We start from the raw sequence: 12,558 nt of genomic DNA on the forward strand, positions 1-12,558 counted from the left end.
AAATACGAATGAGACCAATGGAAGTACTATCAACCCATGATTTAACTACTCGCATGCGCGCAGTGGAGTAGTAATGTCTTTCTTCCGCCCTCACGTCCACTCAATTTGCATGCACTGTATTAATTGACCATCAATGAAGTGAAGGGCTTTACACGCGTTAAATTATCACATGGGATGGATCTTCGTACAAAAATGCGTCCCCCCGTGTACCCGTGTGTGCGTGCGAGGGAATGAGTGCGTGCGTGCACATCTTCGCTTCGTGCATGTACTGCCAGTGTGGCTCAGAGAGGACGAGTACATTCTTCTGGAACAAGCAGCACATCACTGTGATCAATCCACACAAGGAGGTCGCGACAACGCCTCCACATGTGCCACGTGGCTTCATGAACTGTAAGAGAGACACTGTGTAGCGTCCCATTGGAATTATAATTACGGGTTTTGCACATACTCGAAGTACTAGTAAGGTACACGTGCATTGCACGCATCAGATTTGGCAACCAAATTATGAATAAATACCACACTATAGCATGTAAGCTCTGAGTCATATATGCCTAATGTAGACCTTCGTTTAATTCTTATAGTTCATCTCATTCAAAATAAATTAGTTTTTATAAAAAAGCTAGGGCCTCTTTGATTTGTAGGATTTCCAAAACGCAGGAATAGGAAAAACATGGGATTAGAGTGGAGTGTCGTCTTGAATCCTACACGATTGTACGAGTGTTTGATTGTGCATAGAAAAAACACATGATTCTTTCAAAGAAGTTTGAGTGGATGGGATGTTTCCTATGAAATCTAGTGCAAATGAATCCTATGGAAAAATTCCTATGGTTTACAATCCTACAAATCAAACAACCAATATAGGAAAAATTCCTAAGGATTAGAATCCTCCAAAATTCCTTTGAGAATCCTTTGAATCAAAGAAGCCCTTAATCTATTTTATGATTCGTGGAATTGTGCGTTGTGAGGCATAAAGTAAAAACAAATAATGGCAATTCAACTAGAAAAAAAGTTTGGGCAGTTCTGATACTGAAGATTCTAGAACAAAGGAGAAGCACTTGTGTTTTGAGGTTTGTGCATTATGCTTAAGTTGAACCATGGAGTCTGCTAGATTGTACATGTGGCAAAATCCGGTGGGGGCTAGTAGATGGTGCGAGGGGCCAAGTAGAGGGAGACTATGAAGGAGTGCACAAGTGCGAGATTGATATTTAAAGAGAGGGGCCGAGAACGTGCGCCGTTGCGCGCAGTGGCGGAGCCATGAAAAATAAATGAGCTAGGGGGCCAAGCATTGCTAATCCTTTACGAGGTGGGCCAATTCATCAACTTAAACCATTGTACCATCAATTTTCTAATGATCACATTCATATTAGCCTCAATATATAGTGATGTTAGGGGGGCAGGGCCCTTGCTGCCCCCTGTCTTCGCCACTGTGCGCGCGTCTGAGAGATGAAGCGGAAGGCATGGATGATGAGAGGGGGACGTTTGATATATAATTAATGTGTGTGTATTAGCTATGTAATCCTATATAGAGAGGTATAGATTGATTGATGTGGACGTGGGAAAGAGGGTGAGACCTCACTAGATATATAGATTGATCGGTTTGTGTGGGAAACTGTGAAATACCTAGCTATATATACACACACATAGAGGAACATCGAGCGTTGCGCATGCACGTGAGAGATAAAGAATGCCCGATATGATGGAGAGGGGGAGGTGTGTGTGTGTGTGCATGCATGGGAGACCGACCTGAAGAAAAAAATTGCATGTGTGCGATGGATAATGCCGACTGGTACTGTGTGTGCATGCATGCACGGGAGAAAGTTAGTGGTACAATTATAAAAGAGAAGACGACTATGTGGGTGTAAAAGACTAGGTGAGGTCATAATCAATGTAAAGTTGAATTCAAATATTTGAATAAGAGATCATGATGTTTGAAACCCATGCATGCATGAATATAACTGAGATATGCGTGGTGTGGTTTGGAAACGAGCATGTTGCACTGTATACACATTAAACAAGGTCAGACTGATTTGAATTTGAGATATCGATGGTAGACATCGTTTGGCCACATTGCATCCGCATGGACACACTATTCTAATTGGAGATGATGGGTGGCTTTCCCATCACATATCTATATCTATACCCCTATATATATATATTATATTATATATTTTTATATAGTGTGCGGATAACTTTAACTTTGAAAGAGGGTCGTTGGATGAGGCCAATCCGATGGTGCAGAGATGGCAAATTTGAGCACTACTGGCCGTTGGATATCATCTAGATTCCACCAGATTTTGCCACATGTACAATCTAGAAGACTCCATGGTTGAACTTAAGCATAATGCACAAACCTCAAAACACAAGCACTTCTTCTTTGTTCTAGAATCTTCTGTATCAGAATTGCCCAAATGTTTTTCTACATGATTTGCCATTATTTGTTTTTACTTTATGCCTTACAACGCACATTTCCATGAATCTTAAAATAGATTAGCTTTCTTATAAAAACTAGATGATTTTGAATGAAATGAACTATAAGAATTAAACGAACATATACATCATGCATATATGACTCAAAGCTTACATGCTATAATGTGGTATTTATTCATAATTTGGTTGGCCAATCTCATGCGTGCAATGCGCGTGTACCTTACTAGTCTAAATGGTGTTTTTGTGTGTGTTGTGCTTGTTAAACACATTGTACGTAGCATATCATACATGGTTTAGATTCCGAACATCTAGCTAGAGCATACATGTACTATGATTTGAATTCAAGATAAAATGGATACATATATTTGAATTTGAGATCGTATGTACACGTATTTCGTATTTATATAGGAATTTACTTCTCCCATATTCATGTCTTGTGTTGTGAAGATAATATTTAGATGGTTGTATAACTAACCCGAGTACAATCCCATTCAAACAGGGAAAATGTACTCAAATTTAGTTCATATGCTAGACAACACACATTGTTTTTATTATTATTGAGGGAAGTGCAAATTGTTTTGGTACTGTACACGTTATGTTTGTTGTCCCGATTTTTTAGTTTTTTTTTGTATTTGAATGCGTTTCTAGTAATATAGTAAAACGGGACATGGCTCTCTCTAGTGATGAGGTGCGAATTGTATTTTCTTTTGGGTACACGTTAAGCTTGTTCTCCCGAAATTTCAAGCCGCGCCTTGTTATGCCGAAATTTCAAGCTAGCGTCTCTATCTATCGTGCTACGAAACTCCTGCCTCTTCAACCCGCGCCTTGTTACCCTGAAATATTTAAGATATATCTTTGTCTCGTTGTGCTCCGACAACTCCCTCCATCTCAACCCGCGCCTTGCTATTCCAAAATTACAACGCGCACGAAAACTCCCACCTCCTGTGAAATCCCGACACGTGAAATGCCCGTGATACCCCTGAACCTAAAGAACCGCCTAGCTCAAATCGGTGGGGGTACTTTCATAACTTACCCCACATTTCGGACAAGCGCGTCCCTAAGCCATGGTTCCCCACTCCCATCCCATCCGCCCACCCATTCGTACACCGACGCCGCGAAAACCCGCGAAGCCCCACACCCTCCTTCGTCCGCCACCTAGCCGGAGCCTCTTCCCCGACGACGTCGTCCACAGCAACACCTCGACGTCCCTCATCCACCGTATCGGATGAGGATCCGTCGTCGATCTCGTCGTCCCGCTAGTTCAGTCACCGCGTCCTCCACCTCCGAGGAGCTGCCCCGACATTCCCCTCATCTTTCGCGCCACCTCGATTCCCACACCACCGTGTTCACCTGCACCACCGGAAGAGCATCATCATCACCGTTTCCTCGGATGAAGCTGAGGCCTAATCGGCGCCACCAAAGAGGTTGTACACTAATCGCCGCATTTTCTTCTTGATTCGATCTCACTGTAGTGCTGGCGCTCGGTCCCGAGCCGACACGGCGCGGCTCCATCCACGGCGGCATCACCGGCCACTTCCTCCACGGCATCGCTCCCTCGGCAGCGACGTCCACATCGGTAGGAGCTACTGCTGCTTTAGCTCTCGCTCACGCTGCTGCTCTGCTCTTGCTCTCGGTCCCCTGCTTGGTCTGCTCTTGCTATTGCTCTTGCTCGCGCCGCTGCTCTCGCTCTTGCTCTTGCTTGCAATGCTGCTCCGATTTAGCTACACTTCAGTCAACTGAATCGACTTTTGGGTCAGTCGATTTTCAGGGGGTGGGGGGGCTCACCGGAGTTAAGGAAGAACCAGCCGTAGCGAGGAGGGGGGTTTGCCGGTGAGGTACCCCAGTATTTATCTTAGGGTTCAGGGTGGGGCGGTGGTCGCCGGCGGTGGTGGGGCGGTGGTCACCGGCGGTGGTGGTACGGTGGCGTGGGGATCGCCGGAGAAAAAGCTCGGCACGGGGGGGGGGGGGGGATCGGCGGTGGGGAGTGGTTTTGGGGCGGGCGGGGCGGCGCACCACCGGCCGCGGGCGGCGGGGGGCGGCTATTTGGCCGGTGGTGGCTGGCGGCTCAGGGTAGCCTCACCTGATGCTGCTACACGACCAGCTGCCGCGGCTCTCGCACGCGCTGCTGCTGCTACTGCTGTTTTTTTTGCTACTAGTGCGTTCAGTTTCGACAGTAAAATTCAGTTTCGACAGCAAAATTCAGTTTCGACAGTTAAGTTCAGTTTCAACAGTTAAATTCAGTTTCGACAGTTAAGTTCAGAGATGAGCGGCTGATGTATTTTACATCTAGCACTTTGTGGTTATGTATTTTACGTCATCTATTGGAGATGCTATTAGAATTCCACTCAGGTTAACGTTGTCTCTCTTGTCCTGCTTCAGCCTCGGTGTCGTACAACTCATCGGAGCTGCTCCAACGATGAAACCCTCCATCACAGCGGAGCAGTACCCCGGGCTTCATCTCCAGACGCCTAAGATCTTCTTCCCCTCCTCCGACAGCCAAGTCAGCCGGAGCATCCTCACCGACCAACCCAATCACCCTGAGATCGACATGGCTTCGCCAAAGAGGTTGTACACTTGTGGGTTGACTTAATCTCACCATGCTTCTTTGCATCCTGTGATCTTCCAATTCTTGTGAATCAAACACCCAGATTGGCAGAAATCCCGTGTTTTTAAATTCTCTGTTCTGCACGTGCATTCCTATCCCATTCCTGTCTATTTCCTATCCCTGCATTGTTAGAATCCTCAAATTCAAACAAGCCCTTGCACAATTACTTATGTTACAGATATGTGTCAAAGAAAACCTTGTGTGGTTTGTCCTGCTCCTGCTGCGCTGTGTTCCACTCCAGCGCAGCTGCTCCAACGACGGAAGGGTTCACCACAGCAGGGATCCGCTCTCCAGACTGTCTTTCGCCGCCTCAGATCTTCTTCCCCGCCGCCGGCAGCCACGACAACTGCATTACCATCATCAACTGAGCAGATGACCTTGAGGACTACACGGGTCCGCAAGAGAGGTCGCACTCTTCCGTGTTTGCTTACGTTATGCATCGCTTAATATGATGACATGCTACATCATCGTGTTCGCCTATTATACTCTGAGTCAGGTCCAAACTAATGCTGAAACTTGAGTATTTAAATGGTTGCGGGGTACATATTGGGGCAGCAATCAGTACTATCTGTCTACTATCTGGTTAATCTCGGGTGTCTACTATGAGTTTCATGTTGGGTGCAAACAAACATTAAAGGAGCCATTATCTGTATTTTTTAACTAAAGCTATTATCTGCCTACTATCATTGGTTTTGGGTCTATCCACAGTTTGCTACCATCACTCTGGATTTGTGCATGCACACCTTACATAATCTCACTATGTTTTATTCCTATGCATGTCAGTTATTGTACACAATGGAACTGAACATGTAGAGCAAAAGAGACGAGCCTTGCGTGGCAATAAAATTTCATGCAGACATCGCTCCATGGTGGGCGCAAAGGCAGCCCCCCTCCACCCATTTCGGATCGTAATCAAGAGGAAGATAACTGTTCTGAGGGGGATTCAGAAGGAGAAGACCACTCCTATTTGAAGGAAATATGCCCTAGAGGCAATAATAAAGTTATTATTTATTTCCTTATATCATGATAAATGTTTATTATTCATGCTAGAATTGTATTAACCGGAAACATAATACTTGTGTGAATACATAGACAAACAGAGTGTCACTAGTATGCCTCTACTTGACTAGCTCGTTGATCAAAGATGGTTATGTTTCCTAGCCATAGACATGAGTTGTCATTTGATTAACGGGATCACATCATTAGGAGAATGATGTGATTGACTTGACCCATTTCTTTAGCTTAGCACTCGATCGTTTAGTATGTTGCTATTGCTTTCTTCATGACTTATACATGTTCCTATGACTATGAGATTATGCAACTCCCGTTTACCGGAGGAACACTTTGTGTGCTACCAAACGTCACAACGTAACTGGGTGATTATAAAGGTGCTCTACAGGTGTCTCCAAAGGTACTTGTTGGGTTGGCGTATTTCGAGATTAGGATTTGTCACTCCGATTGTCGGAGAGGTATCTCTGGGCCCACTCAGTAATACACATCACTATAAGCCTTGCAAGCATTGTAACTAATGAGTTAGTTGCGGGATGATGTATTACGGAACGAGTAAAGAGACTTGCCGGTAACGAGATTGAACTAGGTATCGAGATACCGACGATCGAATCTCGGGCAAGTAACATACCGATGACAAAGGGAACAACGTATGTTGTTATGTGGTCTGACCGATAAAGATCTTCGTAGAATATGTGGGAACCAATATGAGCATCCAGGTTCCGCTATTGGGTATTGACCGGAGAGGTGTCTCGGTCATGTCTACATAGTTCTCGAACCCGTAGGGTCCGCATGCTTAACGTTACGATGATAGTTATATTATGAGTTTATATGTTTTGATGTACCGAAGGTTGTTCGGAGTCCTGGATGTGATCATGGACATGACGAGGAGTCTCGAAATGGTCGAGACATAAAGATTGATATATTGGAAGCCTATGTTTGGACATCGGAAGTGTTCCGGGTGAAATCGGGATTTTTCGGAGTACCGGGAGGTTACCGGAACCCCCCGGTAACTTAATGGGCCTTAGTGGGCCTAGGTGGAAGAGAGGAGAGGAGGCCAGGGCAGGGCCGCGCGCCCCTCCCCCTAGTTCGAATAGGACAAGGAGAAGGGGGCGGCGCCCCCCCTTCCTTCCTCCCCTCCACCTCTTCCCGCTTTCTCTCCTAGTCCAACATGGAAAAGGGGGGGAGTCCTACTCCCGGTAGGAGTAGGACTCCTCCTGGCGCGCCTCTCCCCTTGGCCGGCCGAACCCCCCCTTGCTCCTTTATATACGGGGGCAGGGGGCACCTCTAGACACACAATTGATCATTGATCTCTGAGCCGTGTGCGGTGCCCCTCTCCACCATATTACACCTCGATAATATCATAGCGGTGCTTAGGCGAAGCCCTGCGTCGGTAGAACATCATCATTGTCACCACGCCGTCGTGCTGACGAAACTCTCCCTCAACACTCGGCTGGATCGGAGTTCGAGGGACGTCATCGAGCTGAACGTGTGCTGAACTCGGAGGTGCCGTGCGTTCGGTACTTGATCGGTCGGATCATGAAGACGTACGACTACATCAACCGCGTTGTGTTAACGCTTCCGCTTTCGGTCTACGAGGGTACGTGGACAACACTCTCCCCTCTCGTTGCTATGCATCACCATGATCTTGCGTGTGCGTAGGAATTTTTTTGAAATTACTACGTTACCCAACAGTGGCATCCGAGCCTGGTTTTATGCGTTGATGTTATATGCACGAGTAGAACACAAGTGAGTTGTGGGCGATACAAGTCATACTGCTTACCAGCATGTCATATTTTGGTTCAGCGGTATTGTGAGATGAAGAGGCCCGGACCGACATTACGCGTACGCTTACGCGAGACTGGTTTCACCGTTGCGAGTACTCGTTGCTTAAAGGTGACTGGCGGGTGTCTGTCTCTCTCACTTTAGTTGAACCGAGTGTGGCTACGCCCGGTCCTTGCGAAGGTTAAAACAGCACCAACTTGACAAACTATCGTTGTGGTTTTGATGCGTAGGTAAGAACGGTTCTTGCTAAGCCCGTAGCAGCCACGTAAAACTTGCAACAACAAAGTAGAGGACGTCTAACTTGTTTTTGCAGGGCATGTTGTGATGTGATATGGTCAAGACATGATGCTATATTTTATTGTATGAGATGATCATGTTTTGTAACCGAGTTATCGGCAACTGGCAGGAGCCATATGGTTGTCGCTTTATTGTATGCAATGCAATCGCCATGTAATCGTTTTACTTTATCACTAAGCGGTAGCGATAGTCGTAAAAGCAATAGTTGGCGAGACGACAACGATGCTACGATGGAGATCAAGGTGTCGCGCCGGTGACGATGGTGATCATGACGGTGCTTCGGAGATGGAGATCACAAGCACAAGATGATGATGGCCATATCATATCACTTATATTGATTGCATGTGATGTTTATCTTTTATGCATCTTATCTTGCTTTGATTGACGGTAGCATTATAAGATGATCTCTCACTAAAATTTCAAGATAAAAGTGTTCTCCCTGAGTATGCACCATTGCCAAAGTTCGTCGTGCCCAGACACCACGTGATGATCGGGTGTGATAAGCTCTACGTCCATCTACAACGGGTGCAAGCCAGTTTTGCACACGCAGAATACTCAGGTTAAACTTGACGAGCCTAGCATATGCAGATATGGCCTCGGAACACTGAGACCGAAAGGTCGAGCGTGAATCATATAGTAGATATGATCAACATAGTGATGTTCACCATTGAAAACTACTCCATTTCACGTGATGATCAGTTATGGTTTAGTTGATTTGGATCACGTAATCACTTAGATGATTAGAGGGATGTCTATCTAAGTGGGAGTTCTTAAGTAATATGATTAATAGAACTTAAATTTATCATGAACTTAGTACCTGATAGTATCTTGCTTGTCTATGTTGATTGTAGATAGATGGCCCGTACTGTTGTTCCGTTGAATTTTAATGCATTCCTTGAGAAAGCAAAGTTGAAAGATGATGGTAGCAATTACACGGACTGGGTCCGTAACTTGAGGATTATCCTCATTGCTGCACAGAAGAATTACGTCCTGGAAGCACCGCTGGGTGCCAGGCCTGCTGCAAGAGCAACACCAGAAGTTATGAACGTCTGGCAGAGCAAAGCTGATGACTACTCGATAGTTCAGTGTGCCATGCTTTACAGCTTAGAACCGGGTCTTCAACGACGTTTTGAACGTCATGGAGCATATGAGATGTTCCAGGAGTTGAAGTTAATATTTCAAGCAAATGCCCGGATTGAGAGATATGAAGTCTCCAATAAGTTCTACAGCTGCAAGATGGAAGAGAATAGTTCTGTCAGTGAGCATATACTCAAAATGTCTGGGTATAACAATCACTTGATTCAACTTGGAGTTAATCTTCCGGATGATAGCGTCATTGACAGAATTCTTCAATCACTGCCACCAAGCTACAAGAGCTTCGTGATGAACTATAACATGTAAGGGATGAATAAGACAATTCCCGAGCTCTTCGCAATGCTAAAGGCAGCGGAGGTAGAAATCAAAAAGGAGCATCAAGTGTTGATGGTCAATAAGACCACTAGTTTCAAGAAAAAGGGCAAAGGGAAGAAGAAGGGGAACTTCAAGAAGAACAGCAAGCAAGTTGCTGTTCAGGAGAAGAAACCCAAATCTGGACCTAAGCCCGAGACTGAGTGCTTCTACTGCAAGCAGACTGGTCACTGGAAGCGGAACTGCCCCAAGTATTTGGCGGATAAGAAGGATGGCAAGGTGTAACGCCCCGGACACACCCGCCGGTGGTCGTTACTCCTGGCGGGATCTAGACTGGCCTCACAGATCAATACTAGTCTTTTCTGCGCACTTTGTCCTCACTCGTGCACACCCGGGAGCAACTTCCCGGTCGGTCACCCATCCTGAAACTACTCCAAGCTGAGCACGCTTAACTTTGGAGTTCTTTCCGAATGGGCTCCCGGAAAAGAAGGAATTCCTTATTGATATGAGTAGTCTATCATCCCTAATAAGCCAGGATATCACATACACCCCTACTCAGAGGAACCGACGTCCTCGTCGGGCCACAGGAACGTTCCCTCTTGGCACATGCGTCTGTGCTTCCAGTCCGGCACGTGTGCCATGCCGTGTGCCACGACGGGTCACAAACGTCATGCACAACATGACCGCACACCTGTCCGCAAACATCCGTGTAACCGAGAGGGTCGGCTCTGATACCAACTTGTAACGCCCCGGACACACCCGCCGGTGGTCGTTACTCCTGGTGGGATCTAGACTGGCCTCACAGATCAATACTAGTCTTTTCTGCGCACTTTGTCCTCACTCGTGCACACCCGGGAGCAACTTCCCGGTCGGTCACCCATCCTGAAACTACTCCAAGCTGAGCACGCTTAACTTTGGAGTTCTTTCCGAATGGGCTCCCGGAAAAGAAGGAATTCCTTATTGATATGAGTAGTCTATCATCCCTAATAAGCCAGGATATCACACAAGGTGAACAAAGGTATATGTGATATACATGTTATTGATGTGTACCTTACCAGAGCTCGCAGTAGCACCTGGATATTTGATACTGGTTCTGTTGCTAATATTTGCAACTCGAAACAGGGACTACGGATTAAGCGAACACTGGCCAAGGATGAGGTGACGATGCGCGTGGGAAACGGTTCCAAAGTCGATGTGATCGCCGTTGGCACGTTACCTCTACATCTACCTTCGGGATTAATATTAGACCCTGGATCTTGTTTGATGCGAGACAATTATTCATTTAAATCAGAGAATAATGGTTGTTCTATTTATATGAGTAATATCTTTTATGGTCATGCACCCTTGAAGAGTGGTCTATTTTTTATGAATCTCGGTAGTAGTGACACACATATTCATAATGTCGAAGCCAAAAGATGCAGAGTTGATAATGATAGTGCAACTTATTTGTGGCACTGCCGTTTAGGTCATATCGGTGTAAAGCGCATGAAGAAACTCCATAATGATGGACTTTTGGAATCACTTGATTATGAATCACATGGTACTTGCGAACCGTGTCTCATGGGCAAGATGACTAAAACACCGTTCTCCGGAACTATGGAGAGAGCAACTAATTTGTTGGAAATCATACATACAGATGTATGTGGTCCGATGAATATTGAGGCTCGTGGCGGATATCGTTATTTTCTCACCTTCACAGATGATTTCAGCAGATATGGGTATATCTACTTAATGAAACATAAGTCTGAAACATTTGAAAAGTTCAAAGAATTTCAGAGCGAAGTTGAAAATCATTGTAACAAGAAAATAAAGTTTCTACGATCAGATCATGGAGGAGAATATTTGAGTTACGAGTTTGGCCTACATTTGAAACAATGCGGAATAGTTTCGCAACTCACACCACCCGGAACACCACAACGTAATGGTGTGTCCGAACATCGTAATCGTACTTTACTAGATATGGTGCGATCTATGATGTCTCTTACTGATTTACCGCTATCGTTTTGGGGTTATGCTTTAGAGACGGCTGCATTCACTCTAAATAGGGCACCATCGAAATCCGTTGAGACGACGCCTTATGAACTATGGTTTGGCAAGAAACCAAAGTTGTCGTTTCTTAAAGTTTGGGGTTGCGATGCTTATGTGAAGAAACTTCAACCTGATAAGCTCGAACCTAAATCGGAGAAATGTGTCTTCATAGGATACCCAAAGGAGACTGTTGGGTACACCTTCTATCACAGATCTGAAGGCAATACATTCGTTGTTAAAAATGGATCCTTTCTAGAGAAGGAGTTTCTCTCGAAAGAAGTGAGTGGGAGGAAAGTAGAACTTGATGAGGTAACTGTACCTGCTCCCTTATTCGAAAGTAGATCATCACAGAAACCAGTTTCTGCGACACCTACACCAATTAGTGAGGAAGTTAATGATAATGATCATGAAACTTCAGATCAAGTTATTACTGAACCTCGTAGGTCAACCAGATTAAGATCCGCACCAGAGTGGTACGGTAATCCTGTTCTGGAGGTTATGTTACTAGACCATGACGAACCTACGAACTATGAAGAAGCGATGGTGAGCCCAGATTCCGCAAAATGGCTTGAGGCCATGAAATCTGAGATGGGATCCATGTATGAGAACAAAGTATGGACTTTGGTTGACTTGCCCGATGATCGGCAAGCCATTGAAAATAAATGGATCTTCAAGAAGAAGACTGACGCTGACGGTAATGTTACTGCCTATAAAGCTCGACTTGTTGTGAAAGGTTTTCGACAAGTTCAAGGGATTGACTACGATGAGACCTTCTCACCCGTAGCGATGCTTAAGTCTGTCCGAATCATGTTAGCAATTGCCGCATTTTATGATTATGAAATTTGGCAAATGGATGTCAAAACTGCATTCCTGAATGGATTTCTGGAAGAAGAGTTGTATATGATGCAACCGGAAGGTTTTGTCGATCCAAAGGGAGCTAACAAAGTGTGCAAGCTCCAGCGATCCATTTATGGACTGGTGCAAGCCTCTCGGAGTTGGAA

This window comes from Aegilops tauschii, chromosome 5, assembly GCF_002575655.3.
Source record: "Aegilops tauschii subsp. strangulata cultivar AL8/78 chromosome 5, Aet v6.0, whole genome shotgun sequence".
Lineage (NCBI taxonomy): Eukaryota > Viridiplantae > Streptophyta > Magnoliopsida > Poales > Poaceae > Aegilops > Aegilops tauschii.